This window comes from Pleurodeles waltl, chromosome 4_2, assembly GCF_031143425.1.
Source record: "Pleurodeles waltl isolate 20211129_DDA chromosome 4_2, aPleWal1.hap1.20221129, whole genome shotgun sequence".
Lineage (NCBI taxonomy): Eukaryota > Metazoa > Chordata > Amphibia > Caudata > Salamandridae > Pleurodeles > Pleurodeles waltl.
Window position 1 is genome coordinate 658,618,321 of NC_090443.1, and position 26,976 is coordinate 658,645,296.

Here is a 26,976-nt window from a genome sequence, read left to right on the forward strand (position 1 = left end):
AGTGTGTTCCTAAAGTCCAGCTTGCTTGTGATGAGGGCATGCATGAAGGCTTTCCGGGTGCTTATTGGGAGTCATTTTTAAATCTTACTTAGAATCATGGGTGTATAGAAGTATGAGGCAGTAATGGGATGACGATTCTGAGGATCTTGGTGTGGATGTTGGGGTCGGGGGTCGCTCCTAGTTTTGTAGGTCACCAGGTAGAGTCCCACAGTGAAGTGCTGTTGCCGAAGTTTCAAACATTTGGGCTTCATCCAGTGGGCAATTTCAGTCACAAAGGCACTGAACTTAATCTGAGTACTGGGCATCTTGTCCGTGCAGTAGAGAATAAGTTGTGTGTTATCAGAGTGGAAACTGATGTTGTGAGAACGTATGATGCTGGCTACAGGAATGATGTATGAATTGAAGAGGACAGGGCTTAGGAATGATCCTTGCAGAAAATCCATAGAACAGGTTGCAGGCATGTGAGGTGTATCACACCATGCTGATTCACTAAGCCCTTCCAGTTAGGAAGTAGCAGATCCACTAGAGTGCATGTCCTTGGATTCCAATGTTATATAGGCATTCGGTAAGGATGTAGTAGGAGACCATGTCTAGGGCTACAGAGAAGTCTAGGGGATGAGGGGGCCATGTCTCCTCAGTCCAGAGTCATGCGGGTATCATCTATGGCAGTGACCAGGGCAGTTTTGGTGCTGTGCCAACCAGACTGAGTGGTGTCAAGGAGCTAGTGTTCAATGAAATATTCAGTGAAGTGCTTGTTGATGATTTTCTCTAAGGTTTTCAAGGACTGCTAGCAGGGAGATTGATCTGTAGCTGCAAAACTTTTAAGGGTCCTCTGCAGTCCTCCAGTGTAGGTGTGCTGGGGGCAGGGGTCTGATGAGGCCCCTGAGAGCATGGACTTCATGGGGGGAGCGGTTTCTTCTGAGGTGATGATGGGCAATGTGGTTAGCATTGGTTCTCTGGATAAGATTATGAGGTGTTTGGAGAGGTCTGTAGAGTCAAGTTGCAGGCTGAAATTGCTGTAAATGGTTATTTTGCTGCTAAAGAATTGAGAGAGTTTGTTATAGGGTTCCTGCGAGGGGGTGATTGAGTTGGAGGCAACTGCTGGCGAGGTGAAATCCTTCATGACAGAGAATGTTTCTTTACTTCTGTTGGTGCTGACTTTGATGAAGTCTGCCAGAGCAGGGTGTTTGGCGGTCCAGATCTTTTGGTGATAGAGGTCTCGATCTACTTTATTGCTGCACTTGAGAGTGTCCAGGGAGTTGGCACAGGAGGTGATACAATTGTTGACATTTTTCATGGCTTTCGGAATGCTGTTGCTGTATCTGGGTGGTGGGTGACATTGGTGTTCCAGTCAGTGATGCTGTTCCAGTTTCAGCAAGGTGCTCTTCTTCTGATACATGTGTGCTGGACTGAGACAGGGATGCTGAACTTCACAAGGGTGTAAGTGGTCCAGGAGACTGATGTGGGTTCCTCTCCCCGGATGTTGCTGAGGATGGTGAAAATAGGGACTTGTGATGTGGGTACGCCAATTTACTCATTGAGTGAGGCCCACGTTTCCAAGGCCTCTGATTAGTGCTTTTGAGTTGCAGTTGGTGTGGTCTTCCAGGTGCAAGTTCAGGTCTCAGAGTAGGATGAAACTGCTAGCATTGAGGGCGAGTGATGCAACAAAGTCCATGATGGTGTTGAAGTTGGTGTGCAATCCCAGTGGCCTGTAAATGAATGTGCTGCTTAGGGTGAAGCTGGCTCTAATGCGTAACTTGAACAACAGATGTTCCATGTTGGAGGATGATGCGTCCTTGAATGTGGTGTTCCTAAAGACAGTCCTGCATTGCAAGTAGGTATTAAACAAGGCCCACACACATTACTGTTTCTAGACAAAAGGCATAGACTGACAGCCAAAAGACCTGATTTACAGTTTGCAAAAAATGGCACCCATGACATGAATAAAATTTAATATTTAAGACAGATGCTGACCTTGAAAGGATGCAAGATATGGGGGTTAGAATGGGACACTTTCTATTTGTGGAATTATTGTTTACGAGAATTCAGAATGACAGATTATGTAAAGGAAAAAGTACACAAGGAATTATTGGAATTGAAGGATGGATGTTATATTGCAAGAAAGAGGAGTGACAAGCAAGAGGAGTGGAGAGATAAAACGCTTGAGCTGATGGGGACATTCCCATGTGTTCCTGTGGTAGGTGCACCACCACAGAAAGACAAGGTGCAGGGAATGCTGGAGGAAGAAGAAGAGGATCCACTCATAGAGGACCTCATAATGGGAAGACTAGGGGGAAATAAAACAAGGTCCGAGGGGATGGTGCAAAGTGCGAAATCAGCAGCAGGGGCACAGCCTCTGGAGCTATCCTCAGCTACGAAGGCTGCAGCCCGTGGACTGGCGCAGGGCTTAGTAAGAGAGAAACAAAAAAAAGTGGATCTGGAAGAGTTAACAGACCAGCAGATGCTGCGGGAGATGAAAGAGGAAGGGGTACACCGCAATAAAATTAGATACGGAGAGTGAAAAATTACTCCTAGAATTAGCACAGAAAAAGAGAAATCCAAATTTATTGAAAACACATTGGAAGAAGCAATTTGGGGATACCTCTGGAGACAGTTTCAGAGGGATACCAGAGCTACATAAGATCATATGGGAGATAAGTGTTTTCGCTCACAATACGAAGTACAACATTGATCTTATGAACTTGCCTCATGAGGAAAGTTTACTAGGAAATAGAAGGGGCAGCATATCCGAAAGCCAGTCGCAGGGAGGGTCACCCTATATCACACCGAATAACTCCCCCAGTTACGTTTCTTAAATCTGATAGCACGAAGTGTCACGCCTTACTCACAGACCTCATTAATGGTAGGAAAAAGGTGGTAGATTTAAAAAGGGACACTACAAGGGCATACGGGGAAGAATTACTGGCCTTAGCACGCGCAGAACTAATGGCCCAGGGACTAGGGGTGCATAACAAATATAGACAACATACAAACAATACGGACCCCCTGCCCGTAGAATACAGGTGGGACACCTCCCAACTGAGTTTTACAGGGGAGTACATTACATTGATGATCTGTTACTAGCCTCACCATCACGGACAGCATGCGCCCAAGACACAGTGGCCTTATTGTGCCTCCTAGCCAGGAAAGGACATAAGGTTTCCCAGAAGAAGTTACAGTTCTGCAAATCTCACGTAAAGTATCTAGGACATGAACTGTCCCCGGGATCCAGGAGGCTGTTACCAGATTGAATAGCGGCAATAACACAGCACCCAAGGCCGAAGACACAAACAGAGGTGCAGGGTTTCCTAGGGGTGGCAGGTTACTGTAGGCATTGGATACCTAATTTTTCCCTAATTGCACAACAATTGTTAGATTTAACACACAAAGATGTGCCGGACAAGGTACCATGGCCAGAACAGTGTGACCAACAGTACGCCTCCCAGACTACACTAAAGACTTCCACCTATTCTGTCACGAAAAGGGGGGTTGCTCCCTAGGGGTTCTGGCACAAAAACACAACACTTACTGCCACCCAGTGGCTGATTACTCGGCTACCTTGGAACGAGTTTCAGCAGGTCTTCCCCTATGTCTGAGAGCGGTAGCAGCAGCTGCCCTGGCAGTAGAACAATCTGAAAATATTGTCCTGGCACACACCTTGGTACTACATGTTCACCCACTCAGTAGATACGTTACTGACTACCACTAACACCCAGCACTTGACAAATGCTCGTCTCTCACGCTATGAACTAACATTACTGGCACCACATATAAAGAGATGTACTACATTGAACCCCTCCTGCCTGTTGCCCACAGAAAAGAATCATGATGACCCCACCATAGACAATTCCTTCCATGATTGTGTTGTGGCCACAGACAGACACACCAAGGTGAGGCCAGACCTAAGAGACACACCATTCCCAGAGGCTGAAGGTGACCTGTTTGTTGACGGATCATGCATAAGAGATCATACTGGAGCGCTACAGGCTGCCTATGCTGTAGAAACGGCTAAAAAGTTGCTAGAAGGAGGAAGGCTACCAATAATAACAATCGCCCAGGCAGCAGAATTGATAGCACTTACTAGGGCATGCATGTGGGCAGCAGGAAGGGCAGTGAACATGTACACAGACAGCCAATACGCATTTGGGGTCACACATGATTTTGGTCAGCTATGGGCAATGAGGGGGTTACTCACGTCAGCAGGCCAACAGATACAACATGCCTCGCTGATTGTTGCCTTGGTACAAGCTTTGCTGATGCCCAAGCAAGTAGCAATTGTGAAATGCACAGCACACACCTGTGCAAACGATTACATCTCTATGGGGAATGCATTCATTGACACAGAAGCGCAAAGAATAGCACTCAGTGGGTGTGAGTACGAAATGGTTCAGGTCACACCCACCATACCTATGCAAGAAGAAAATACACATTTTGACCCTAAGAGTGTCCAACAACAGGCCCAAGAAAAGGAATTAATGGAGTGGAAGGGGGCCGGCTGCAAGCAAAATGAGGAGGGTATCTGGGTAGGACCCAATGGCAGGATATGTTTGCCATATTTATTCTTGATCTCCATGGCACGCCTCTTCCATGGTCCCTCACATGTGGGAAGGGATTGAAGAATACTATTGTTCTCACAGTGTTGGTTTAATACAAAATTCAGACAGAGTGCAGAACATTTGTGCAAAAGGTGTACTGTTTGTGCACAATACAACACTGGAAAGGGTACCCCAACTGCTTGAGGCCACTTTCCACCCCCACATAGACCGTTTGAAAGTTTTCAAATGGACTTTATTGAAATGCCTACAGTAAACAAAATAATATATGTTTTGGTAATAGTGTGCATGTTCAGCAAATGGGTTGAAGCATACCCGACTAACAATTGTGAGGCACAAACGGTCGCAAAGTGCCTGTTAAAAGAGCTGATACCACGTTTCAGGGTGCTGACTCTTTTAAGTTCTGACAATGGACCAGGATACATTTCCCAGGTTATTCAGGGCCTTCGTAAAGGGCTGGGAATAACACAGAAGCTACATTGTGAATATCACCCCGCTGCAGCAGGAGCTGTGGAGAGACAAAATGGAGTGCTGAAAAATAAGATAGGGAAAATATGCGCAGTGACTGAGTTATCCTGGATTGATGCACTCCCATTAGCGCTGCTAGCCACAAGGAGCACCCCTGACTGATTCACAAAATTGAGTCCCCATGAGATAATATTTGGGCGCCCCATGTACATACCAGGCCACATGTCAGTTGCACCATTGGCAATAACTGATGATCTATTGCTACAATATTGCAGAAAAATAACTGAGACACTACGTTAGCTCCATTGCCAGGTACTGCAGGCCTTGCCAAAAGAAGGAACATTACAGGAGCATGGACTACACCCGGGCGATTGGGTGTGGGTGAAGGCCGACACTAGACGCCACTGTCTTCAACCACGGTGGAAAGGACCATACCAGGTCCTGCTGACAACAGCTACAGCAGTTAAGTGTGAGGGTCTGACATCCTAGATTCATAGCTCACACAACAAGAAAGCTGCCGGCCCGAAGGATGCCCAGCCACCACCTACAGTGCCCATGAAAGTTTCACCCTCACAGCAGGGGTACAACCTTTGATCAACAAGTACCACCAGACGGACAGGACTGCTCTTGCTACACTCCTACAGGAGTCAGAGGATGTAAGCGGGTCCTCCAGTGAACAAGTACATCGTTTCAGAACTGCTCGTGCTGCACTCCTACAGGAGTCAGGAGGTGCAAGCGGGTTCTGTAGGATCTCTTCATAGACTACTCGTGCAGCACGCCTCAGGAGAAGTACATTGATATAAAATACCAGCAGGGGTAGTTTCAAGTGCTAGTAACCTCTGATACCACCCTGTAAAATATACCAAAGGAGCATATAAAGGCTGCAAGATTGAAATTTCAGAAAAAAGGACATCAAATCAATTGTTATGACACAGATTCTATGATGCCAAAAAGAAGAAAAGAGGAGAAGAAGTGGCTTATGGTAATTACGGCAATTTGTACCCCGATACCAGTTATAATTATCACAGCGATATTGATAATTTATAGCGGAGACATACAGATACCATTTCTAGATCAAGAACATTATGAGAACGAACTTGTGAAGAATGCAAGCGTGGGGAACAAGACACAGTGGGTGAAATACACAAAATGGGATGAAGATGTGGAGAATTACAAGGACAATATATTTGTACAGATGACAGCTATGTATAAGGAATTAGTGAATGTGTCCGACTGTTATATTTGCACTCACCTACCGACCACCACCAAGGGGAAGAGTAACTTTACTCAGATTCCCGTCACCGAAAATATTGCATGTAATATACTAAACAACATGTTCGGGAGGGAAGTGAAAGGGACAATAAAGAGGAGGCTGAAGAAGGGAAAAAACAGAGGAAAAAGGAATAGCATCATTGCAAATTGGGTATCTACACTAGTAGCGGGTAAAATGCAAAGTATAGAACAAAAAAGTGGAATCGCATATCTGATATCTGTGCTCCAGGCAGATAACATCCAACCAACTAAGACAAGAGTAGAAGAAGGGACAGAAGGTAAAGGGATGAATACGTGTGGGGAATTAACACCAAAGGCAGGGGAAAAGGAATTGTTGGATGCCTTCAACACAGGAAGGGATAAGGATCACACCCAGGGTGGGACTAGCATGGAAATGTCGTCAGCATCTCTTGCGATACACAAGAAGAAGAAAGCACTGTGGTGTTTCCGATACCATAAAGGCAGCACTACTACTACCGACAATAGCAGCATAAAGGTAGGAAGTAGTACCTGCAATAAAACTTCAGGTTTGCACAATATATGGAATGGCTCAACAGGTTTGTCCATAGGTCTCACGGCCCCAAAATGAATATTTATAATATGTGGGTCGTCCGCATATTTTAGATTACCAGCGGGTTGGCAAGGCACTTGCTACCTAGCATTCGTGTTACTTCGAATAGTGCATGTGACAGAGTTGCCAGAAGATAAAAAGGGAACACCTGGGAGGGTACGCAGAAAGAGGACGCCCACATGGTTGGATAAGTTCATGGCAGTGCAGGATGTCATCGTGATGTCATTAGGAATAGCACATTCACAATATCAAATTCACATATTGGCCGAATTAGTGGAGAAATTGGCCAGTTCAACAGCAGCAGCCTTAAGTAACATTACTGAAGAGCTCACAGATATGCGAGCTGTTGAAATACAGAACAGGGTTGTGTTAGACATCATACTAGCAAAAGACGGTGGTGTATGTGCCGTGATCCATAAGTAATACTGCATTTATATACCGGATAATAGCAGGAACGTAAGGAAGGAGATAGGGGAATTAAGGAAGGTAGAAGAAGGAGCGAAGAAAGTTGAAGATGGAACAGAGGTAGGAGGAATGCTGGATGGCATAGCAGCATGGTTCAGGGGTTGGGGTACCTGTTTGTTAGAAGTTCTGGTGATAGGGATAGTGGCATTGATCACATTGTGTGTGTGGATACGGGTTTGTCCGTCCTTCATAGCTCTACTGTTGAAAACAGCCTGTCGTAGGAGCCATGAAGATTACCCTAAACAAGGGAACGAGGAAATACAAAGAAAAAATAACTGGGTTGAAATGACGTCAATACATCAGGACCTTTGAAGTTATCATTGTGTATCAGAGGGCGGAATGTGAAATCACATTTAGGTTCTGCACCAATTTGGGCCTAATGGGCCCTGTGATGCACAATGACAATTGGGCCTATCTCTGTGGGACAATGTACAACTAACACAAGCTATGCTTGCTGATATGTTTCTGATATTGCCTGAAACACACAATATTGCAAGGATTGCCATTATAACAGCCACCATGAAATATCATTGTAATTGCATGCTAGCTGAAGCAGTCTTCCTTTTGAAGATACCATTTGTGTACGTGCTGTTCTCAGTTCTGTCATAAGATGTATTACGCAATATTAGACAGGTAGGACATATTAGGTAACTTCCTTGTCTGTGCTACAATTTACTATATATGGTGCGTTATGAAGAATTGACTATAGCACCTTTGGCAATAGTGAAGAGATGATCATACGTCAATGTCAAGGACCAATGAAATGCCTGATTCTGTTTGTGGTTTGATATTACTTCAAGACCATGTATTGCTTCCTTATGCAGACTGTTCAAGCTACATTTATGCTGCTCAGTCTCCATGTACATGTATTCGTTGTTTCTAAATAAACCTTTTTGTCTACTAGGAAGAGCGGACTAATGGTTGTTTGTATCCTGAGATGGGTATCTAAGATTGGGCTTCTACAGCACTACATTTTTGTACTCAGTAACAAATTATTCAATATTTGGAAGAGGAGCCCTAAACATGCCCCTTCCAAACAATGACTAGGTGTTTAGCTGAAAATCGCAACCTTGGGTTTGTAATGGGCCAAAATCATTTGCTGCAGTTACAAACAGCCTGCTTCTGCCAATTGTGCAAATGCAAAAAATCTTTATATATCTGGGCTGAGATGCCCAGCTGGGACAACTCTGAAAAAGGGGGAGGGGGGGATTTGGAGTAAGTGAGGAATGCTTTTATCAATACAGGAAAAAACCATATCTGTTTCGTTGGAATAGTCTTACTCTGCAGAAGAGGAAAGAATTCCAGCCAAAGGGGTGTGGGAGGGGAGGCATCAGTCTGGTATCGCTGTGCCAAGGCAGAAGTGCTCTCTTGTACCCACTGCAGAGAAAGCATCGGTTTTCAGTCCTGCCTTAGAGGTCCCCTGAGTGACATTCTCACACTAATGGCAACAGAATCCCTCTCGCCATCATTTATTTACATGCTGAGTGTGTTTGTCCTTTTTCCAGTCAGCTAGTAAGGAAGACATCAGTATGCAGCAACTCGGCACTTCTTCCACAACAGTGGCATTCGGATAAAATACCATTAAGGTATATATGAAATGCATTTGTGTCTATAGCGTGATTACTGAGTACAGGGTAGGTAAGTTGCCTGTGAATAAAATCACTAAAAAGACCGAGGCTAAAATCTGCAGTTGCCTATTTGGTTTATAAAATATGTTTCTACTAGTGACAATTTAGCTTGCAGATACGACACAAATGTATTAGAAGTAGGTGAAAACTACTGGTGAACGATGGTTAAACTTCCAGCTACACAAGGAATATTCAACGTCCAATTATGTAGAATGGTAAGCTAAAAAATATGATTTTCCAAGTTACTTTAAGAAGTATTTATTAAGTTGGATATTAAGTATTGTGCTTGAAATATGCCTCAAAACGTCAGTGTGTGAGTAACTGAATGCTAGAGGAACTGCATGGGGTACCACAGAAAATGAAGACCAAATATGTACATGAATATTGGGGAATTGGGGTTGATAATTGCACAGGTCATTTAAATGCCCTAAAGAAGGCAGAGTCAATTTGTTCCTGCTAGCAGTAAATAATACTTTAGAAGGAATAAACATGGATTTTATGGCCATATGCATGAATATCTGGTAGCAAAATACTGGTCGCAATTTGCAACCAGTATCTGTGTAACCAGTAAAGCATTTTAAGACTTGAACTGCATATTATTAAGTCAGTATTTCAAATTTAAAATTCCAAATCATAGTGGGTGGAAATTGACCTACCTCTTGGTATGAATGAGTTAGATCACAAATTGTGATTAACTACAAACAGAAGCAGTCATATAGATAGTGGCCTGCTTGGGGCAGCAGACTACTTTGTATGTGATTGTTCTTTAGCAAAGCAAATTTTATTTTTAATACAGTAAGTTTTCGTTAAAGAAAACCGTATGTTTTTTAAAATGAAAAGTGCACTTTTTTCGGAGAAGAAACTTAAACAGTGACTGACTTACCAGCAAAATCTGCACATAGAGGAGAACTCCTCGAATGGAACAACTTTAGTACCTTTAGAATTCACAAACATTGGAAGCAGCAGGCTTCCAAAGCAGCACCAGTCTCAGCTTTCTAGTCATACTAAAGGCAATTAAAAACCAAAAGGTTTATAGAATGAATGCTTGATAATGGTCTAACCAGTTGCAATTGCTCGAGGTAGCATTCCGGCTCATCTTGTTTTTGCCCACTGTCCACTATAGATAGAGGCCCACTCAATGCAAATCAGTGTTTACCCTGTTCTTAATGGAAATCGTCCATCACGAACCTTGGTAATTACATCCCTCCATCCTGCAGCCCTCTGCTTTTTAGTTGGAGAATTTCAGATTCACACTCCCAAAACATAACTGACTAAGCTATGCTAATGAAAATGTTATTTCTACATAACAGCATTTTTACTGCAGCAAATTGTGAAACCGAGTGTTTGAAACTGTTGAAATAATAAGTATTTTACAATAATCGTGAGACTATAACAGGTGTCAGTGCACTAAATACAAGGTGCACATATATTTCACATAAGCAATAATATCCATGGGGGAGCGCATTCCGGGGGAGGGGAAATCAGAGCTGAAAGCGATACCAAAGGCTTTGGTCATTAAATTGTTGGGAATGCCCATCCACGCCAACCCCAGATATTTATGCTATTGTAAATAAGAACCTTAGAATTTAGTGAGGAATCTGAAAAATGTTGGTTAGACAGTGTGTTTTCATGGTACTAGTTAGGTGGAAGCTTACAAAAATCATACCTCTTGCATTTTCTGATAAGACTGACTTTCTTTTGGTAAATACATTCTGAATGTCTGATTTTAAGGGTCACAAAAAGAAGCCTACATACAGAGTGATACCAGATTTTAGTAACAATACATCTCACTTACTAGCAGTGCCAAACGAATTTTAGGAATTTGGGTGAGTTAAAAAAATATATATATATATTCCCCATTTATGTTATTTTCTCTCAAGTTAAATTTGAGGAGAGATATGGTATTTTAGTCATTTGTGGCTTGATATAATTTTAATAAGCTAAAGATAGTTATTGTGAGAGAATATCCCCATGGCCATACCTGTTTCCTCAGACTATCCAACTTGTTAATCGTTGAATACTTCATTAATTTTACATTTTTTAAATGTTGGTAAAAATACGTATTAATAGTTTGTATATTTAAACGAACAGACATTTTTCGGGAAAGTCTCTGCAGGCACAGCTTATACTTAAAATGAGCGGAGTTTTGTTCCTGTAGTGGTGAGACCCTCTGAATGAGTTGCTTTTTGGGCATTTCATTTTCATTTTTTATTTTACTTCTCCCATTTCCTTTTGCCGCCAGTTGCACATTCCTTCATGAATGCACACAGGCTTCAAAATGATTTGTATTGTGAGTGGAATGTAAGGAAATGACAGCAAATGTTTACAAATATATATTATTGTCTGTAAAAATGCCCTGTAGCACTACATTTACAGGCATACATTCTAACATCTGCAAAAGGAAAGATGAGGATTTGAAAAAACAAAAATATTCGGAGAAATTTACATTTTCCTTGTAATTGAAGGGGGAGGCAATTTAAGGTGAGTGTAAGGTAAAAGGCATTTTTGGCTTAAGAAATGTGTATGTCTGAATTGGGTGTGTTGGTATGTGTCAAATGTAACGAATTAAAACATAGTTTTAAAAAAGTATCATGTAACTCAGACAGAGCAATGAAACAACAATTTTACAAACATTTGATAACTGTCATGGACTCACAGGTTAGGAACACTTCAAATATATAATACGAATACATCGAAAGGAATGTTTTGAAAATCTACTGGAAATCGATTTATTTCAAAGAACTTGTAGTAACATTAATGAGAACGAGTTCCATCTACACACATTCTGCTTTCTGCACAAAAAAGTGAATGGGTCCGATGCTGGCTCCTCAAACAGCTTGCCTCCCAGTGTGGGCTTATTTTGTGAGAAAGGTGCACACTTCAGTTCTTGAGTAGAACTCTGATCTTCACAGGAAGCTGTTGGGGGTGGGCAGTGGTGATTTGTGGGGTGATACCGTAATTATGCTTTTCGATGGGACTAGCTAGAAATCTTGTAGGTAAATAGCAACTGACTAGCATCCAATCAAAATGATAGTAAGGTTAGGGCTTTATAAAAACTACATTCATCGAAAGGGTATCTTGGTGCTAAAAAGGGAAAAAACAAAACTCAAACTTTAAGCCAAGTTTAGAGAGATTTGGGAAAACACAAAAAATGTCTAATAATGAATCATAATCACGAATGCTAAAGAGACCTTTTCACTCCCAACAGGTTAGCAGAAAATCAAGCACAGAAGTGACAAACCCATTGTGAAACCTTCTGCTTCAAGGGGGTGATTTGATGGACACTAAGGGGGTCATTACGACCCTGGTGGTCCTAAGACCGCCAGGCTGTGGTGGCGGTTGGACCGCCGCCAATGTGGTGGTAGCGCCACAGTCGGACCACCAGCACCACCAGATTCCGAGTTTTCATCGGTCTGGCGGTGCTGACGGTCCCAAACAGCACTGCCCTTGGGATTACGAGTCCCTTCTCCACCAGCAATTACATGGTGGTAGCACCGCCATGTATAGGCTGACGGAGACGGGGTGCAGGGGGCCCGTGCAGTGCCCATGCACTTGTCATGGGCAATGCAGAGGCTCCCCTGGCCTGGCCCTTCGCAATGTGCACTATCTGCTTTGCTGATAGTGAACATCGCCACGGGTGCTAGTGCACCCTACGCACTACAGCATTGCCACCAGCCTTATTATGAGCCAGAGACAATGCTGTAGCCCGTTTCCCGTGGACCCAGCGGGAAACTATTAATGGGGCCCACGGGGAGGTGGCTGTACTGGCAGCAACATGCCTGTCAGGACTTCAGCGGACAGGCTTTTCCGTCCGCTGAAGCCATAATGACCCCCTAAGCGTCCAAAAGACAGTCCGACCTGACTAGAATATAGAATTCACTTGTACTATACGAGTCATAAGGGAGTCAACTGAAATGTACCTCCAATTGCAGTGCGTTACCGTAGATGTTGCCAGCGAGGTTAACTTACCAGCTTGGAAAAAATTACCTGAGAAAGAACTGTAATATTAATCCCACCAAGGGACATGAAACCTGAAATTATTTCCGGCATAAAGGAGTGTCTGAAGAAACAACTTCCAACACATGTCCCTTGGAGTGCATAGGAAGATGCATACCCACTGATAGATTTAAAAAAAAGACATTAACTTTTCAAATCTAGCATAGAGAAAAGGTTTATCAAATTGAAGAGTAACATCACCTAGAACAAAGAAGTCTTGGCTGAATCTGAATAAACCTGAGATAGTGCTAAGGCTTATAAATTACAGGCCTTCAACCACCCCACTTTACCAAACAACATCCTGGGAATTCTGTGACCTACTGAGAGGAGCAAATTGCTGCCAGAAGAATCAGTATGCAGCATTTGGTAATGCCCAGCTGACAGATTTACAATACAAGATATTTGCCTAATTAATTACTTTGTGAAAAGAATAATCTAGTATTGAAGGATACCAAATCTGAGATGAATGGTGGCTAATGAAGGGCTCATACAGTTCTTTACTGACCCATGCCCTTTAAGATGGAGGATGCCAAAGAAGTGAACAAAAGAAATGGGACAAATACATAAGAACCAAGTACATGCTATGTGCCACATTCATGAACAGACCAAGATCCTGTGCTTTAACTTGGTGAGAGCAAATACTGAGGATCTAATTGCTAAATCCCTATCATATTTACACTGCTGATGTGAAATAATAAACACCTTAATCCTCAAAGAAATACATATTATGAAAGATATATTTTCAACCAGGTACACCATGTTGTGCCTTTGTGAAAGTATAAATGGCAGCCAGTAATGCTTCAATGGAGAACTTTCAACAAGGTTGAGAAAGCTTTCTGTACATGCCAAAATCGATAAATTCACAGATAAAGAAGGGGTGCACCATCAGAATGTCTGAAGGTTATTACTCCATTGAATTCCAATAGAAACTGTTAATGTAGATACTGGCACTCGAAGGAATGGAAGTCAAAGTCAACACCTCCACTGCAAGCATGAAGAAAGTGAGATGGCAAACTAAGTCAGATGTGCATCTACCTATAGAGGGAAAAAGCAAACTACAGTAGTGAACATATTATCTTTCACGATTTCCAATCTGGTGCCATTTTCCCACACAAAATGATCCCCATTCATGGTGGAAACCTGTGATGTATGCCACTGCGGTAATCACTTGGATAAAGTGCGTAAAATGTATTGGGGACTATCAAGGCCCTTAAAAACACCAGACAAACAAACATAGCAAACAAAACTGCAACATCAACAGCACTATGTTTCTGATGACTACCATTATCTTTGCAAGATATCATTAATCTCTTAAGCTGTCAAATAACAACACAGGATTTCAAAGGATATCATGAAAACAGAGGGTAAATTTACAAACTGTAATTTGTAGAATGTAAAGAAGGTATTGTAGTACTAATTCTCGTATACTACAAAATGGAATTCAAAAGCCTACAGACAGAGACCTATGTGGCGGTCACTGCCACACTGCAGACATCTCTGGCAACAGAGGTATATGTTTTTTTGTTCTATGTGTGAGAGGGACAAGAGAGAGTGGCTGAAAAATGGGGAATAAAGGTGAGATTTTGGAGGAACATGCTAATAAAAAACACACACCCACAACAGTGTTAGGGATTGCAATTAACAAAATCGACTTAAATTACCCCAGCCCTTCAGGTTTCCAAATCTGTGTAAATGTGCCCCCGCTGAATCTTTGGAGTTTTGTCAAGCAAATAGACAACAATGGAGAAATGAATTAAAATGAAACTCCAAAGGAACTGACGTTAAATTAAATATATTCATCTAATTGGCTCAACATTTAAAATGATGTAAGCAATTTTTATGTAATTAAAATGTTTATATGATTCTTATGTTTTTAAATTAATAATACTTTTTTTTAACTAAATGTTTAAACATTTTCTAAAAATGCTTTTAACCCCTTCTGTGCCCAGGACGTAACCATTACGTCCTGTGCACAGAGCCCAGAGGGAGCGCTAAGTCAGGGATGGAAGGGGAAGCCCTTCCCCTTCCACCCCCGCCCCCCCAACCCCCCCTGTGACGTCAGCGCGCAAGCGCGAGCTGATTAGTCACAGGGTCTCCCCCATGCTTTTGCATTTCTTTTTCAATCCCATGGGGGAGGCCCCGAGAGGCTTCAAAGGGAAGGAAATGTATTTCCTTCCCTTTGAAGTCTCTCACAGGTTTCAAAAGCCGGATTGCTTGCAATCCGGCTTTTGAAACCCCACTAGACACCAGGGATTTTTTTTTTTTTCAGTGAAATTGGCAAAAGGGAGCGACCCCTTGGGCAAGGGTCGCTCCCGGGACAGATTGGTCTATTATTAGGCCGATCTGCACCCAGGGGGGCAGAAACCTCTAGGCACCAGGGACTTTTTTTTTTTTTTTGTGATGATTTCTTTTTTTTTAGGTGGGGAGCGATCCCTTAGGCAAGGGTCGCTCCCCTACGGGGCAATATATATTTAGGCCATTTCTGCCCCCCTTGGGGGCAGATTGGCCTATTTTGATGAGGCCAATCTGCCCCCAAGGGGGGCAGAAACCATTAGACACCAGGGAGTTTGTTTTTGAGCGCAAATTTCACGCAACGGGAGCGAACCCTTTGGCAAGGGTCGCTCCCATGGGGGGCATTTTTTTGGGAAGGCCTTTTCTGCCCCCCCTGGGGACAGATCGGCCTATTATTAGGCCGATCTGCCCCCGGGGGGGCAGAAACCTCTAGGCACCAGGGATCTTTTTTTTTTTTGTTATGTTTTCTTTTTTTTTTAGGTGGGGAGCGACCCCTTAGGCAAGGGTCGCTCCCCTAGGGGGCAAATTATATTTAGGCCATTTCTGCCCCCCTTGGGGGCAGATTGGCCTATTTTGATGAGGCCAATCTGCTCCCAAGGGGGGCAGAAACCATTAGACACCAGGGAGTTTTTTTTTTGCGTGAATTTCACGCAAGGGGAGCGACCCCTTAGGCAATGGTCGCTCCCTGGGGGGGGGATTATTTTAGGCCATTTCTGCCCCCCTGGGGGGGGTAGATCAGCCTATTTTGATTCGGCTGATCTGCCCCCAAGGGGGGCAGAAACCACTAGGCACCAGGGATTTTTTTGTTTTTCTGTTTTACAGATGGGGAGCGACCCCCTTGGACAAGGGTCGCTCCCCTGGAGGGGCAAAATGTATTTAGGCCATTTCTGCCCGCTTTGGGGGCAGATCGCCGATTTTAGGTCAATCTGCCCCCAAGGGGGGCAGAAACCACTAGGCACCAGGGATCTTTTTTTTGCGCCGTCACACAAGGGGAGCGACCTTGTAGTCAAGGGTCGCTCCCCGGGGGGGTGGGGGGGGCCAAATTATTTTAGGCCATCTCTGCCCCCCCGGGGGCAGATCGCCCTATTGGTATTAGGCCGATCTACCCCCAGGGGGGGCAGAAACCTCTAGGCGCCAGGGCAAATTTTTTTTTGTGTTTTTTTTTTAAATTTTTTTTTAGAGACGGGCAGCGACCCATCAGGCAAGGGTGGCTCCCCTGGGGGGCAAACTGTGTTTAGACCATTTCAGATTGGTCTATTTTAGGTCATTCTGCCCCAAGGGGGCAGAAACCACTAGGCACCGGGATTTGTTTTTTGGCGCCAATGTCACGCAGGGGGAGCGACCCCGTAGGCAAGGGTCGCTCCGGGGGGGGGGGGGGGGGGGGAACGGAGGGTGTTTTCGGGGGGCAAATTTAATTTAGGCCATTTCTGCCCCCCCTGGGGGCAGATTGGCCTATTATTAGGCCGATCTGCCCCCAGGGGGGGCAGAAACCTCTTATTGCCAGTGCAAATTTTTTTTAGTGTTTTTTTTTTAGTTTGTTTGTTTTTTTAGAGATGGGGAGCGACCCATCAGACAAGGGTCACTCCACTGGGGGGCAAACTGTGTTTAGACCATTTCTGTCCCCCTTGGGGGCAGATTGGTCGATTTTAGGTCAATCTGCCCCAAGGGGGCAGAAACCACTAGGCACCGGGAATTTGTTTTTTGGCGCCAATGTCACACAGGGGTAGCGACCCCGTAGGCAAGGGTCGCACCTGGGCAGGGGGGGTTTGGGGGGGTGGGGGGTCAAATTTATTTTAGGGCATTTCCCCCCCCTGGGGCCGGCTGAGCTAGAAGCCAAAATCAACATGTAGGCACTTTGCAAAAAACACCTCTGTTTTCTGTGAAAAAATGTGTTGTGTCCACGTTGTGTTTTGGGCCATTTCCTTTCGTGGGCGCTAGGCCTACCCACACAAGTGAGGTACCATTTTTATGGAGAGACTTAGGGGAACGCTGGGTGGAAGGAAATTTGTGGCTCCTCTCAGATTCCAGAACTTTCTGTCACCGAAATGAGAGGAAAAAGTGTTTTTTGGCCAGATTTTGATGTTTGCAAAGGATTCTGGGTAACAGAAGCTGGTTAGAGCCCCGCAAATCACCCATCTTGGATTCCCCTAGGTCTCTAGTTTTCAAAAATGCGCTGGTTTGCTAGGTTTCCCCAGGTGCCGGCTGAGCTAGAGGCCAAAATCCACACGTAGGCACTGTTTTCTATGAAAAAATTTGATGTGTCCACGTTGCGCTTTGGGGCGTTTCCTGTTGCGGGCGCTAGGCCTATCCACACAAGTGAGGTATCATTTTTATCGGGAGACGTGGGGGAACGCTGGGTGGAAAGAAATTTGTGGCTCCTCTCAGATTCCAGAACTTTCTGCCACAGAAATGTGAGGAACATGTGTTTTTTTAGCCAAATTTTGAGGTTTGCAAAGGATTCTGGGTAACAGAACCTGGTCCCAGGCACACAAGTCACCCCATCTTGGATTCCCCTAGGTCTCTAGTTTTCAGAAATGCACAGGTTTGGTAGGTTTCCCTAGGTGGCGGCTGATCTACAGGCCAAAATCCACAGGTAGGCACTTTGCTAAAAACAGGTCTGTTTTCTGTGATGTGTCCACGTTGCGCTTTGGGGTGTTTCCTGTCGCGGGCGCTGGGCCTACCCACACAAGTGAGGTATCATTTTTATCAGGAGACGTGGGGGAACGCTTGGTGGAAGGAAATTTGTGGCTCCTCTCAGATTCCAGAACTTTCTGCCACAGAAATGTGAGGAACATGTGTTTTTTTAGCCACATTTTGAGGTTTGCAAAGGATTCTGGGTAACAGAACCTGGTCCCAGACACACAAGTCACCCCATCTTGGATTCCCCCAGGTCTCTAGTTTTCAGAAATGCACAGGTTTGGTAGGTTTCCCTAGGTGGCGGCTGAGCTACAGGCCAAAATCTACAGGTAGGCACTTGGCAAAAAACACCTCTGTTTTCCTTCAAAAATTTGGTTGTGTCCACGTTGCGCTTTGGGGCGTTTCCTGTCGTGGGCGCTAGGCCTACCCACACAAGTGAGGTATCATTTTTATCGGGAGACGTGGGGGAACGCTGGGTGGAAGGAAATTTGTGGCTCCTCTCAGATTCCAGAACTTTCTGCCACAGAAATGTGAGGAACGTGTTTTTTTAGCCAAATTTTGAGGTTTGCAAAGGATTCTGGGTAACAGAACCTGGTCCCAGCCACACAAGTCACCCCATCTTGGATTCCCCTAGGTCTCTAGTGTTCAGAAATGCACAGGTATGGTAGGTTTCCCTAGGTGGCGGCTGAGCTACAGGCCAAAATCCACAGGTAGGCACTTTGCTAAAAACAGGTCTATTTTGTGTGATGTGTCCACGTTGCGCTTTGGGGCGTTTCCTGTCGCGGGCGCTAGGCCTACCCACACAAGTGAGGTATCATTTTTATCGGGAGACGTGGGGGAACGCTGGGTGGAAGGAAATTAGTGGCTCCTCTCAGATTCCAGAACTTTCTGCCACAGAAATGTGAGGAACATGTGTTTTTTTAGCCACATTTTGAGGTTTGCAAAGGATTCTGGGTAACAGAACCTGGTCCCAGACACACAAGTCACCCCATCTTGGATTCCCCCAGGTCTCTAGTTTTCAGAAATGCACAGGTTTGGTAGGTTTCCGTAGGTGGCGGCTGAGCTACAGGCCAAAATCTACAGGTAGGCACTTTGCAAAAAACACCTCTGTTTTCCTTCAAAAATTTGGTTGTGTCCACGTTGCGCTTTGGGGCGTTTCCTGTCGTGGGCGCTAGGCCTACCCACACAAGTGAGGTATCATTTTTATCGGGAGACGTGGGGGAACGCTGGGTGGAAGGAAATTTGTGGCTCCTCTCAGATTCCAGAACTTGCTGCCACAGAAATGTGAGGAACATGTGTTTTTTTAGCCACATTTTGAGGTTTGCAAAGGATTCTGGGTAACAGAACCTGGTCCCAGACACACAAGTCACCCCATCTTGGATTCCCCCAGGTCTCTAGTTTTCAGAAATGCACAGGTTTGGTAGGTTTCCCTAGGTGGCGGCTGAGCTACAGGCCAAAATCTACAGGTAGGCACTTTGCAAAAAACACCTCTGTTTTCCTTCAAAAATTTGGTTGTGTCCACGTTGCGCTTTGGGGCGTTTCCTGTCGTGGGCGCTAGGCCTACCCACACAAGTGAGGTATCATTTTTATCGGGAGACGTGGGGGAACGCTGGGTGGAAGGAAATTTGTGGCTCCTATCAGATTCCAGAACTTTCTGCCACAGAAATGTGAGGAACATGTGTTTTTTTAGCCAGATTTTGAGGTTTGCAAAGGATTCTGGGTAACAGAACCTGGTCCCAGCCACACAAGTCACCCCATCTTGGATTCCCCTAGGTCTCTAGTTTTCAGAAATGCACAGGTTTGGTAGGTTTCCCTAGGTGGCGGCTGAGCTACAGACCAAAATCCACAGGTAGGCACTTTGCTAAAAACAGGTCTGTTTTCTGTGATGTGTCCACGTTGCGCTTTGGGGCGTTTCCTGTCGCGGGCGCTAGGCCTACCCACACAAGTGAGGTATCATTTTTATCGGGAGACATGGGGGAACGCTGGGTGGAAGGAAATGTGTGGCTCCTCTCAGATTCCAGAACTTTCTGCCACAGAAATGTGAGGAACATGTGTTTTTTTAGCCAAATTTTGAGGTTTGCAAAGGATTCTGGGTAACAGAACCTGGTCCCAGCCACACAAGTCACCCCATCTTGGATTCCCCTAGGTCTCTAGTTTTCAGAAATGCACAGGTTTGGTAGGTTTCCCTAGGTGGCGGCTGAGCTAAAGGCCAAAATCTACAGGTAGGCACTTTGCTAAAAACAGGTCTGTTTTCTGTGATGTGTCCACGTTGTGTTTTGGGGCGTATCCTGTCGCGGGCGCTAGGCCTACCCACACAAGTGAGGTATCATTTTTATCAGGAGACTTGGGGGAACATAGAATAGCAAAACAAATGTTATTGCCCCTTGTCTTTCTCTACATTTTTCCCTTCCAAATGTAAGACAGTGTGTAAAAAAGACATCTATTTGAGAAATGCCCTGTAATTCACATGCTAGTATGGGCACCCTGGAATTCAGAGATGTGCAAATAACCACTGCTTCTCAACACCTTATCTTGTGCCCATTTTGGAAATACAAAGGTTTTCTTGATAGCTATTTTTTACTCTTTATATTTCAGCAAATGAATTGCTGTATACCCGGCATAGAATGAAAACCCACTGCAGGGTGCAGGTCATTTATTGGCTCTGGGTACCTAGAGTTCTTGATGAACCTACAAGCCCTATATATCCCCGCAACCAGAAGAGTCCAGCAGACGTAACGGTATATTGCTTTCGAAAATCTGACATTGCAGGAAAAAATTACAGAGTAAAACTTAGAGAAAAATGGATGTTTTTTTCACCTCAATTTCAATATTTTTCTTTTTCAGTTGTTATTTTCTGTAGGAAACCCTTGTAGGATCTACACAAATTACCCCTTGCTGAATTCAGAATTTTGTCTACTTTTCAGAAATGTTGCGGTTTCTGGGATCCAGCATTGGTTTCATGCCCATTTCGGTCACTGACTGGAAGGAGGCTGAAAGCACAAAAAATTGTAAAAATGGGGTATGTCCCAGTAAAATGCCAAAATTGTGTTGAAAAATTGGGTTTTCTGATTCAAGTCTGCCTGTTCCTGAAAGCTGGGAAGCCGGTGATTTTATCACCGCAAACCCTTTGTTGATGCCCTTTTCAGGGAAAAAACCACAAGCCTTCTTCTACAGCCCATTTTTCCAATTTTTTTTTTAAAAAAACGAAATTTTCACAGTTTTTTGGCTAATTTCTTGGCCTCCTTCTGGGGAACCCACAAAGTCTGGGTACCTCTAGAATCCCTAGGATGTTGGAAAAAAAGGACGCAAATTTGGCGTGGGTAGCTTACGTGAACAAAAAGTTATGAGGGCCTAAGCGCGAACTCCTCCAAATAGCCAAAAAAAGGCTCGGCACAGGATGGGGAAAAGGCCTGGCAGCGAAGGGGTTAAATTGAAAATATAACTTTCAGCAAGCTTACTATATTTAAAAAACAAATACGAATGTTAGTGGGGTTGAGCATGCATTAATTATTTTCAAAAATTAATATTCATAAAGGTAATAATATTTAATATACATCTAATTCGAGGTGCTAATGTGCTGTAAAGTTGTATTTTTATTATTTCCACATTAACAATATTTATTTTAAATTATTTCACATTTATGTTATTCTTCAAATATTTGTATTTTTACGTTTTTTAAAGAATCATAAACTGAATCAAATTCCCCTACACATCGGCATAGGGAGATCTCTAGCTTTGCCCTTGTGGCCTTGGTGTCCACCAACTAGGCATAATGTCAGAAACGGGTGTGAAGTTACTTCTAGTAACTTTACAACAGTAAGTGCCATAGTAGGAGGCTGCACCACTTCACTGGAGGGATTGTTGTTGTAAATAATTTATTTTCAGATCTTATAGAAATATGAAACCTTTATTCGCCACAAAATCAAATGTCACAATGGCTCAATGTGCCATAAATCTAGGATAGTACACAAATACAGTGCTCAAGGCATTTTAGACTATAGTCAACGTAACGCATTCTAGCATTAAATAACATAAGTTAGATTCTGAATTAGCGTAGTTTATCTTGCCAAGGAGATTCTGATATCAAGATATTTCACTGCAAATGCAGTGACTGGTGCTTCACTTATAGTACAGAGTTATAACTTGATATTTCAGGAAAACGGGACTAGGGATTTTCCTCTCTTTCACAAAAAGCAAGCACTCTAAGAAGAGATGAGTTGTGGTGTGTTATTGCCCGCTGCTGAGGGTTAAACTGGTTGTTAAAGGCCCTGAACCGGAGTTATAGGCCTGAGCCGCAGGCATACTTTTAACAGGCAATTTCTTTATGTGATTCAGTAGCATAATGAAACTCGAGGAGGCACCTCTGCAAAGTAGCTGGAGGGGGTCCCCTCCCCTCTGGACCCAGTCTGGGGCCTCCCATCAATGCACAGAGTACTGAGCTGGGGGGCCTTTATTACACCACTGATTTAGTTTGACTGCCAATTATAACCATTTAACTGAGAAGTCTTAATTTTAACTAATGAACATGCACTTTCAAATTTTTAAATTTCAACCCATAAATCCGAATTAGCAACATTTCAAATTGAATGACAGAATTGATCTGACAGATTAAACATGTATCCCACAATGATATTACTGAAAGTTTTTCTCTGTACTTTTTGTCAGTGAGAATAAAAACCTTAGGGTGCGAAATTGCATTAGGTCCAGGATGAGTCTGGTGGTGGTGTTCTGTATTGTCTGGAGTCTCTTTAGGAGCTGGAAGGACATGCCGCTGTAGAAAGTGTTGCCATAGTCGAGACAGATGGTGACGAGGGCCTGGGTAACCATTTTCCTTGTGTTGGCTGGGATCCATCTGAAGAGTCTGCAGAGCATACGCAGGGTGTGGATGCAGGAGGCGGCGACTGCGGTGATCTGCCCTTCATTGTCAGCTCATTGTGGGGGATGACCTCAAGGTTGCAAGCGTGGTCTGTTGGTGTGGGAGTGGGTCCGAGTTTGGCTGGCCACCAGCTATGCTCTCAAATGAAGGTGTTTTTCCCGCAGATCAGGACTTCCATCTTCTTGGAATTGAGCTTCAAACAGTTAGTTTTCATCCAGTAGGCTATGATGGTCATGCCATTGCCGAAGTTGGTTCAGATAGTGGAGTCCTCTTCAGTAAGTGAGAGGATCAGTTGAGTATTGTCTGCATAGGAGATGATGTTGAGTCCGTGGAAACAGAGTGGGGCTGAGGAATGAACCTTGGGGTATGCCGCAAATTATGCTCTTGGGTGCAGAGGTGGACACTTTGAGTGCATTCTGTCAGGAAGCAGGCAATCCATTTGAGGGCAGTCGAACACAGCTGATAGGTCGAGGAGGATCAGAGTGGTGGTTTCCCCGCAGTCAAGGAGTGCTGTGATGTCATCAGTGCAGCAATGAGTGTGGTCTTGATGCTGTGGTTAGAACGGAAACCTGATTAGGATTTTCCAGTAGGCTGTGTTCTTCCAGGTAGCTGATGAGCTGCTGATTGATGGCATTTTCGAGTACTTTGGCTGGGTAGGAGAGTGGAGAGATGGGTCAGTAGTTTTTTAGTTTGTTAGGGGTCGGCGGAGGGTTTTTTCAGGAGGGGTTTGATTTTCACATGTTTCCATTTGTCCGGAAAAACTTCAGAGGTGATGGAAGTGTTGAGGATGCTGGTGAGATGTGCTGAAAGGGTTGGTTCTGAGGTAGAACAGGTGGTAGAGGTATGGTTTGTGTGCGCTGGAGGGTCGAGAGAGCTCAGGTTGGACACTGTGAGTTGGAGGTCGAAGTTGTAGATGGCGGTGATCTTGCTGTGGAAGTAGACTTAGAGGGTGTTGAAGAGTCCTTGGGAGGGGTGTACGGCATTCTCTGTGGCTGCTGGGTTGGAGTATTCCTTGACTATCTTGAAAAGTTATTTTGTGCGACTGGATGCTGAGTTGATGAGTGTTGTGATGGCCACTCTCTTGGCCTCCAGGAGTTGTTGGTGGTAGTTGCTGAGGGCTGCTTTGTGGGCTGTTCTGTCGGAGGGCTTCTGGTGGATCATCATAGTTTCTTGAGTTTGTAGCAGCTGCGCTTGGTGGCTCTGAGCTTCTGAGTGTACCAGCTGGTGAGGTTTTGTAGGCTCTGGCTGGTTTAAGCAGGGCAACTGAGTCGCGCGTTCGTTGATCCAGGAGGAGCAGTGAATGGTCTGGTCGAGGTTGGATGAAGCCTTGGGTTTGGATGAGCTGAGGACCTGTATCCACTCTGATTCAGTTAATCTGCTTCATTTGTGGTAGTTAGCTATGTGGGTCCTGGTGGTGGTGTGTTGGCGATCAGAGATGGTGAAGTGGACGATGCTGTGGTCTGACCAGGAGAGTTCAGTGACGTGGCTGAAGATGAAGAGGGGGTCAAGAGTGTGTCCAGCCTTGTGTGTTGACTAGTTGGGTGAGGCCTATGTGCTCAAGTTCTCAAGTATGGTGGTGGAGTTACCGTTGTTGGGGTTGTCGATGTGGAATTTGAGGTCGCTGAGTAGAATGTAAAGGTTGGAGTTGATGACTAGTGGTGCAATGATTTTGGGGATGGTGTCGCAGGAGGTTGGTCTGGGTCCTTGGGGTCTGTATTCGAGGATGCCTCTTAGGGTAATTTGGTGTCAGTTTGTAGTTGGAAATTGAGGTTTCCATGAGGGGTGAGGTGCCGTCATTGGTGGCGATGCATCGAATGGTGTTCTTGAATATGATGGCAATGCTCCCACTGTGTTTGTTGGTGCGGTCTCAGAGTATGATCTTGAAGCCATTGGGTGCTGCAGTGGTGATGTTGGGGTTCAAGGAGGGGTTTAGCCAGGTTTCGGTGATGAGGGCAACATCTAGTGAGAGGGAGTTCATGGTGTCCCAGATTTCTATGGTGTATTTGCAGAGTGATCGGGCGTTGAGCAGGATACATCGGGGAGGTTCCATGCAGAGTGTGGCCTTCCAGGTGGGTGCGGTGCAGGGTCCTGTGTGGGCTGGTGGCTCGGCACTGCAGGAGAAACAGCAATCTTGGCAGGCGAAGAGTCCTTTAGTAGGACTAGGGGATGTGGTGCAGCTGTTGTTGTGGTGTCCAGGATTTAAGGCTCTGAGATCCTCAGTGGAGTAGCAATGGGTGGCTGGAGGGCCAGGGTTCCTGGTGCTGGGCACCCCTAATCGCAGGCAGGTGCAGATGAGCTTGCCTTTGGGTGCGCCTTCGGTGCACCAGTGGCGCACCTGCAGTGTGATGCGTGTTAGTGGCCACCATTAAATAGGTCCTGAGGGGAGGGCGGCGGAGTGGGAGGAAGGAAACAACAGGAGAAGGGACATGGGGAAGAGATAAGAAGAAGCAGAAAAGGCAAAAACAGGGCAAAAATGAGCAGAAAAGAGGTTAAAAATCTGCTGAAAACAAAGCAGAAAAGAGGAGAAGGTGCAGAGAAAGAACAGAAAAGAGGAAGGAAAGGTGCAGAAAATGAGCAGAGCAGAGGAGAGAAGGAGCAGACAACAAGCAGAACCGGGCAGCAGAAGGTGGCAGAGGTCAAGCTGGACAGAGACTGTCATGAGGGGAGCTGGCACAATATTAACCAGAAGCCAACATTTCTTTTTCAATTGGCTTGTGATGTTGCTTCTGGTATTATCACATATGATTTTTCTCATGACACAAAGGGCCTGATTTAGAGATTGCGGATGGGTTACTCTGTCACAAACGTGATGGACCTCCTGTCCATCGTATTACGATCTTTATAGGCTATGATGGAATCATAATACGGCGGATGGGATATCCGTCATGTTTGTGATGAAGTAGCCCCATCACCAAAATCTAAATCAGAGCCTAAATCATGCCTAACAGATTTCTCTTATGATTAATTTGTGAAGCATTCTATTTAGCACCTTTCTTTGAGTGACACACTCTTGATCAAACCATTCCAAAGAAGACCTATCTTTAGTTGCACCTGAAGTATGTTTAAGATTGGAATCAGCTTTCAGGTAGCACAGTAATCTTGTTATCAGTTGATTATAACACTCAACATAAAAGGGACCACAAGAACCAATCAGTAGCTTGTCAGTTTCGATCTCAACTGATTCCTGAAGATTAGGTTCTTAAATTACAACATTAATTCTATGGATAAAAACCAAATGTAACTCTTAACTAGCCTCCACCTTTTGTATATGTTAGAACTCTTAGAGTTCCCTAAATAGCAAGCTGATCACTAACTTAAGACTGACCCACTTCAAGTCTGTGGTTTGTTTAAACTCTTCCAATGTGATGAGGGTAACCAATTGGGGCTAAGTGCTTTCCATGTCTAAATAAGGCTACAGCTGGACAATCACTTGGGAAGCTAACATTAAAACTGATCAGGTTGTGCTCTATTAGGATCAAAAAGACCTGTTGCAATTCCTTGCACCTTAGATATTCTGTACATTTGCAGTTGGTATTGCAATACTTCATCAAAATGACAATGTGATATTTTGAACTTAATGTTGCCTGCCATAATTAATTTTGATGTTGGATAACTATAGCATAAATTGAATAAATCACAATCTAGCTTCTTCAGTTCTTCCTCTAAATATAATGCATTTGGAGGTATATAAACATTCAAACTAATGAGCAAAAATCACAAGCCGAATTATGTACCAAAATCAAACATGCTAATAACCAACTGCAAGTTGTTTGCAATATTTACACCTGCTTCCCACAGAGTAATGACACCAAGATCAGCTGACCACCTGAAGGATGACTTATGTTGGGATAATTTAAAACCTTTTGCAGAAGTGATCATTAATGAACTCACTCGCAACTACATTCCTGAAAAACCAAAACTGAATACTTCTCCAAGATTGATATATAAGATTTTAAGTGTAAATGGTCATGTAAACAAGGATATTCTATATCACAATAATTCTGCTTTGGGAATCAACACTCAACATGAACTGCTATATCCAAATATCAGATAGCACCAACTGTATGTCAGAATATCAAGAAAAAAATTATTGAGAGGAAAACTCGAGGCCCATAATAGTGTGCACCTACGTGGATATAGGTAAGTTTACATTTACTATGCTTAACTCCACACCTACATACCATTAAGGTGTATATATATCTCAAAACGAAGGCAGTC

General features: G+C 44.2%; 1 protein-coding gene across 3 annotated transcripts in view; it reads right to left on the reverse strand.

Moving 5' to 3' along the window:
• The window catches only part of LOC138293162 (interferon-induced protein 44-like), a 302,295-nt gene that overhangs the window by 115,598 nt on the left and 159,721 nt on the right, over positions 1 to 26,976 (reverse strand). The window lies entirely within an intron of this gene.